The sequence below is a fragment of the Myotis davidii genome, unplaced genomic scaffold (genome assembly GCF_000327345.1).
Source record: "Myotis davidii unplaced genomic scaffold, ASM32734v1 scaffold415, whole genome shotgun sequence".
Taxonomy (NCBI): domain Eukaryota; kingdom Metazoa; phylum Chordata; class Mammalia; order Chiroptera; family Vespertilionidae; genus Myotis; species Myotis davidii.
This window is the reverse complement of record NW_006287951.1, coordinates 2184423-2190518: the sequence shown is the minus strand read 5'-3', so window position 1 is coordinate 2190518 and position 6096 is coordinate 2184423. Positions and strand designations below refer to the sequence as shown.

Sequence of the window (6096 nt, the reverse complement as noted above, 5' to 3'; positions counted from 1 at the left end):
CCCCACAATATTCTGCAAAGAGAGTAAAAGGGTTGTGTTCTGTCTGGACCTGTTCTGTTCAGAAAACTAAGAGCAGAGGTGGAGTGTGTTCCTGGGAATTCTGGGTAGGATGAAATTAGAGCCTGCACATCCTAGGAACAAAAGGGCTTTCTTCTTCTTTTTTTCTTGTTGTGGGTCTGGTAAACCAATTGGAAGCAAAGTTCAGTTATATTTAAATTAGAGGCCCAATGCACAAAAATCATGCACTCAGGGGGAGGGAGGGTGTCCCTTAGCCCGGCCTGCACCCTTTTGCAGCCTGGGAGCCCTCAGGGGATGTCTGACTGATGGCTTAGGCCTGCTCCACGCCCCCCACCCCGGGGGGAGCAGGTCTAAGCAGGCAGTCAGACATTCTTAGCACTGCTGCTGCACTTGCCAGCCATGAGCCTGATTTCTGGCTGAGCGATGCTCCCCCTGTGGAGCACACTGACCATCAGGGAACAGCTCCAGCACTGAGAGTCGGCCCCCTGGTGGTCAGTGCACGTCATAGCGACTGGTCATTCTGCTGTTCAGTTGATTTGCATATTAACCTTTTATTATATAGGATTTCTAAGAGTGTTGCCATTTCTCCTTTGTGTGGTATCATCACTATGGCAGCAATTTCACAGCTACATTTCCTATGGGCCAGGCAACAGGTTGGGTGCCTTGTATGCACAATCTCTTGACCTCCTCTCTGAATCCCAGCTGCAGAGTTGGTGTTAACTCCATTTACAACGACGGACTTTAACTTGCCTGGGGTCAAAGAGCTGGTTGGGAGGGTGGGGGGGCGGTTAGGGAGTTGGGTTCTCAGCCCCGGTCTGTCTCATTGCTATTTAGTGCTCTCTCTTTGCTCTTGGATAAGCTCTCAGCTACTCCCATAGGTCTCAATTTTCTAACTGTGGTCAAGTCTAAACAAATATATCAAGTCTATCCACCCTGTTTTGCAAACTAGACGAGTTACTCCAAAGAAGCACAGTGGCCCCGTCAAGGGGCCCAGTAGACTAGGACAACGTTCCCTTCACTCCAAGCCCCATGCTCCTTCCACTGCACCAGTGTCCCAAACTTGGTCTATAGAACTCTTGATGCCAATAAGTGTGCCGTGAGAAACGTGGCCTGGAAATTACTGAGTTAAGGAAAGTTTAACAGGACTTCTCACGATCTTCAATACGTCCATGTGCATTTGATTTTCCCAAGCCAGGCATTGCTGTGCCATGTTTCCCAAATAAACTGGATAAACTCCTAACCTCTTACCAAGCTGGTGTATTGTGGAATAGCGTTTGGGGACTCTGGCTTCCCTTACAGAAAAGCACTTTGAGGAAATGCAGACATTTAGCCTCCTCACAGAACCTGACACACTTCCCCTTCGCAGCCTCCATGAAGTTTTCTTGGCAGCGATATACATCCCTCCTTCCCTGGGAACCCTAACCTAGCTCCCAGCCCCACTTCCAATTCATCCAATTTAGCTTCTTTAACCGAGCTCCTGAGAGCACAGATCTGCTGCTCCTTTGGGGTGAGGAGAGCCAGGCTGACCTTCAGCAATGAAGGATACCATAAGCTAAAGTTCCTCTTGAACAGGGAGGAAACAATGCCTACTCTTTCTTTGGCTGATGAATTCACAGCAGGAACTCTTAACAGCATCATTGAAAACAGAAGATGTTTTTTCAAGACTGCATTGTGTCACAAATATATTGTTTATTTGTTATGATTATATTTATAGTAAAAGAAAGGGAAAAGTTAGAGGTAGTTTCAGTAAAACAATGAAGCCTGGGATGGGAAATTCAGTCCAGTGAAATCCTAGTCCCAGTGGAGCTTCCTGGGTGGGGCTGGGAAAACCGTGGAGTGATTCCGCACTTGAGTGAAAATGACACCCTACGGTAGCACTAATGCCCGGAGTGCTGTGTGGTTGAGCACGGGAGTCAGCAGGTCATGAACACTGGTTGCTCAACATCAATAACAATGAATAACAATAAACAACCATACACAGTGAAAAGGAAAAGAATAGGAAGTCTGGCTGCAATCGTTCGTTTTATGTGTTAATTTGTGCCCAGTTGTTTGGTCAAACACCAGTCTACATGCTGCTGTGGAAGTGCTTTATGGATGCGATTAACAGTGAAATCAGTCGATTGGAAATAAAGCTGATTGCCTTCCTTAATGTGGGTGGACCCCAATGTAATCAGTTGAAGGCTTTAGAGCAAAGAATGAGGTTCCCTGAAGAAGAGATTTTGCCTCCAGAACATAGAAATTCTAGCCTGCAGGTTTTGGACTCAAGACTAAAACATCAACTGAATTTCCAGCCTACCAGACTTCTGTCCAAATTTCAAACTTGCCAGCCCCCACAATGACATAAGCCCATTCCTTAAAATCATTTTACCTCTACCTCTGCTTCTATCTCGTATTGGTTCTGTTTCTCTGGAGAACCCCGACTAATACAATTGGTTACAACCACTAAGAGCAGAATATTCAATAAATACAGTAAATAGTGTTTGAAACAAATGCCTCCCCATATGGAAAAAATAAAATCATGTCATATACCATACATAAATATAAATTCCAGATGGACTGAGGAGCTCACTTTTTAAAAGAGAAAAGTACAAAAGCATTAGAAAAAATATAAAACATTATTAATTGGGAAGTCCTTCTTAAGCAAGACACAAAGTCCAGAAGCCATAAAGAAAAAGATTGGAAGATTGGGATCTAAAATAAAAATCCAAAATTTAAATTGAGCAAAGGACATCATAACCAAAGTTAAATGAGAAGAGATAGAGTAAAAGAAATTACCTACAAATCAATAAGACACTAAAAACCCACTAGAAAAGTTGTCAAAAGATGTGGACAGTGCCTTCACAAAGTAAACTGAGTGGGCAATAAATATATATGACAAGATGCTCAACCTCATTAGTGAGGGAAATACAGATTGAACAAGAAGTTATTTTTCTTTCCTCAGACTGTCCAAAGCAAAATGAAGACCTCTGATGTTCTGTGTTACCTTGTCTCTTCCATTTATGCCATCGGTGGTAGTGTATATATTGGCAAAGTCTTTGGAAGGGCAATTAAGCAGAATCTATCAACATGAAAAGGTAACTCCCTTTGACTCAGCAATTCCACCTCTGAGAATCTACCCTCCTGATTATCTACATATGTGCACAAAGAAGCACGTGCAAGGATGCAGTCTATCATGGTCCATCCCAACCAGAAGAGCACGGTTGCTGTGCCTCCTTGTGCCCTGTCGTGCAAGTATCCTCACGTCCTTAACTTATTTTGATCGGTGAAAAAAGCAAATTATGTAGACCATTACTTTTAGTCTGATTCCATTTATGTAAAACTGAAAAAAAAACCTACACACATGTGGCATGTCTAAATGCATATATATGTAGGTAAATGTCTAGATAAAAGGCTGAAGAACATACACCAAACTGGGGGGTTGGGGAGAGGGAGGACGATTTGTGTCAAGGAGATTGTTCTATCTCACTCTATGTACTTCTGTGCCACTTGACTCCTTCACAGCACAACAGGTTAATATGTTCCTTGTGGAGGGAGAAGTTTTAAAAAGTAAACCCTCCAGTACACAGAATAGCATCCCCAAAAGCTTTTGGCAAAGGAAGGAGCTGTTTTTAGAACTTAGAGGCACCCCTTTTAGATCCCTTCCCCAGTTGTGAGCACAGTCCAGGTTGGGGATTTTTTTTCTCAGGGTTATCTGAGCTGGGTGTCTATCCTTGAGGACATGAGCTGGGACTTTAAGAGGGGCATCAGACTCCATGCATGGAACACCCCAGTCATTTCTATTGTGCTTCCACCCACCCACCCTGCTGCATCTCAAGCCCAAGGCTGTCCTTTCTTAAGGAGCAGTGAAACAAGTCCTGAGGATGCTATTTCCCAGTCCTTCTGAAATTTGACTCCTGGAGGAACAGAATAAGGTCAACCACAGAGAAAAGCAAAACCAAGAGCAGGGGCAGGGCATAGAGCATGGTGGTGAGTGTGGCCTTCATTTCCTCCAGGCAAGGAAACCTCAGGAGGATGAGGTCAGGGCTTCCCAGCATTTTCACGCTGAGGCTTATTGGGAAATGTCAAAAGTTGCCACCCACACTTTGGCTGGGAAGGGAAAGGGGACTCCTTCTCCAGGGATGGGTTAGGGGTTATGGGAAGACCTTGGGTGTGAAACCAAGTTACTCTGGGGATTCAGGAGAGATGGAACCAGTTCCTCCTCCGGGGAGTTCAAGTGTTGGGAAGTTCACACTTTTAATCTTATTTAGAAGTTCACCTTTAAGCATAGATTTGAAGAGGTGAGAGATGAGGCCATGTAGGTGTCTGAGGAAGAGCATTCCAAGTTCAGGGAACAGCAGCGCAAAGGCCCCGAGATAGGATTGTGTCTGGTGTGTTGGAAATAGAGCAAGGAAGCCACTGTGGCTGGAGCTGAGTGAGTAGGGGGAGAATAGAAGGAGATAAGATCAGAAGGGAAGAGGAAAAAGGTAGAGTGTGAGCACTGCCTTGGTATCTTTTAAAAAAACTAGTTGGTGATGTATTAAATGTCTTGATATCTTGTAAGCATTTCGCCTTTTATTCTAGATGAGTTAGGGAGCCATTGGCAGTCTAAGAGCCAGGGAGCCACATGATCTGTGATAGATCCTCCCTTCCCCCAACTGGTGGGCAGAGTATGACATAACCTGCAGCCTGGAAATACCTGAGTACCTAACCAGGCACCTTATATGGACTATACCAGCCGTGAGCAAACTACGGCCCACAGGCCGAATCCAGCCCGTTTGAAATGAATAAAACTAAAAGAGAAAAGACCGTACCCTTTTATGTAATGATGTTTACTTTGAATTTATATTAGTTCACACAAACACTCCATCCATGCTTTTGTTCCGGCCCTCCGGTCCAGTTTAAGAACCCATTGTGGCCCTCGAGTCAAAAAGTTTTCCCAATCCTGGACTATACATTGAACCACCAATAAACACCTGCCAAATACCCTAAGCCCTTGTTCCTATATGGACCATACAGTAAGCCACCAATAAGCACAACGAGTACACTAAGCCCCCATTCCTTCCCATTCCGCCCCTCAAAAGGCGTGCCCACCTCTGCACGAGTTGCTGTTCTCCCCTTGCGAGACAGCCCGGCAGGTCCTTCTCCTCTAATAAAGCCCGTAGTCCTGGCTTTCAGCCTCTGTCTGATTTTTCAATCTGGCTCTGGCTGCTGTGTTGAGAACAGACTAAAGGAGTAAGGGGAAAGCAGGGAGGCCACGAGATGACAAACGCAATCGCCCGAAGGAGAGACAGTGTAGCTGAGTTTTCCGTGACAGAGCGGCCAGCATCACCTGGAGGGCCCATGATGCTCTTTGGAGTCTAAGGGCTCCTTAGAACAAACAACAAAATGTATATGCCAGTTCTCTGTGTGTGGCTAACAGAAGTTACCTCTGTTAGTCCCGGGTGAGGCCGAGGAACTTGCATTTCCACAAGGTTCCAGATGAGAATTCTGCTTGTCTGGCAACCACAATTTGAGAACCCACTAATTTTTCCTTCAGAGCGCTGATGGTAGTGTGCAACAATCACACATCATGGTACCTCCTTGAGGAAGCACCTAGCTCACCTCTGTGTCCCTGTGCCAAGCATGATGCCTGGCACGAGTGTATTGAGCTTGGCTCTGGGCCTGATATGGTGCTATATTGAATGACATTCTTGAGGATCCCTGGTTTGAACCGTTTGGTGGTTACCGGTGATGAAACTTTCCAGAAAGTGGTCATTAGAGGGAAGGGATTAATTACAAGAGTAATAACAATGGGTGTGACTGACACCCAGTCCAGAGTCTGCCTAGGGGTTTTACTCACATCTTCTCCAATTAAATCTTGCAAAAGCTCTGTGAGTCCGGCATCATCACCCCTGAGTCTGGCATCATCACCCTGACTTTGTGAATGAGAAAACCAAGGCTTGCAGAGTTTAAATTCTGAAGGTCACACCATTAACAAGTACCAGACCCCAGCCAGGCTGGACGGACAGCTCTGCTCTGTTTATATCACAGACTGCCTCAAGGAGTCACTGATAAGAGGAGATTGCTTTGCCCACAGGAACTTCCTTTCTTGGGGACTGT

General features: G+C 45.3%; 1 long non-coding RNA gene across 1 annotated transcript in view; it reads left to right on the top strand.

The window, feature by feature from the left end:
* The window catches only part of LOC107182487, a 15991-nt gene extending 11283 nt beyond the window's left edge, over positions 1 to 4708 (top strand). The window contains exon 3 of the long non-coding RNA XR_001513203.1: positions 4618 to 4708. This is a non-coding gene — a long non-coding RNA (uncharacterized LOC107182487). The remainder of the gene's footprint in view (positions 1 to 4617) is intronic.
* The last annotated feature ends 1388 nt before the right edge of the window (positions 4709 to 6096 follow it).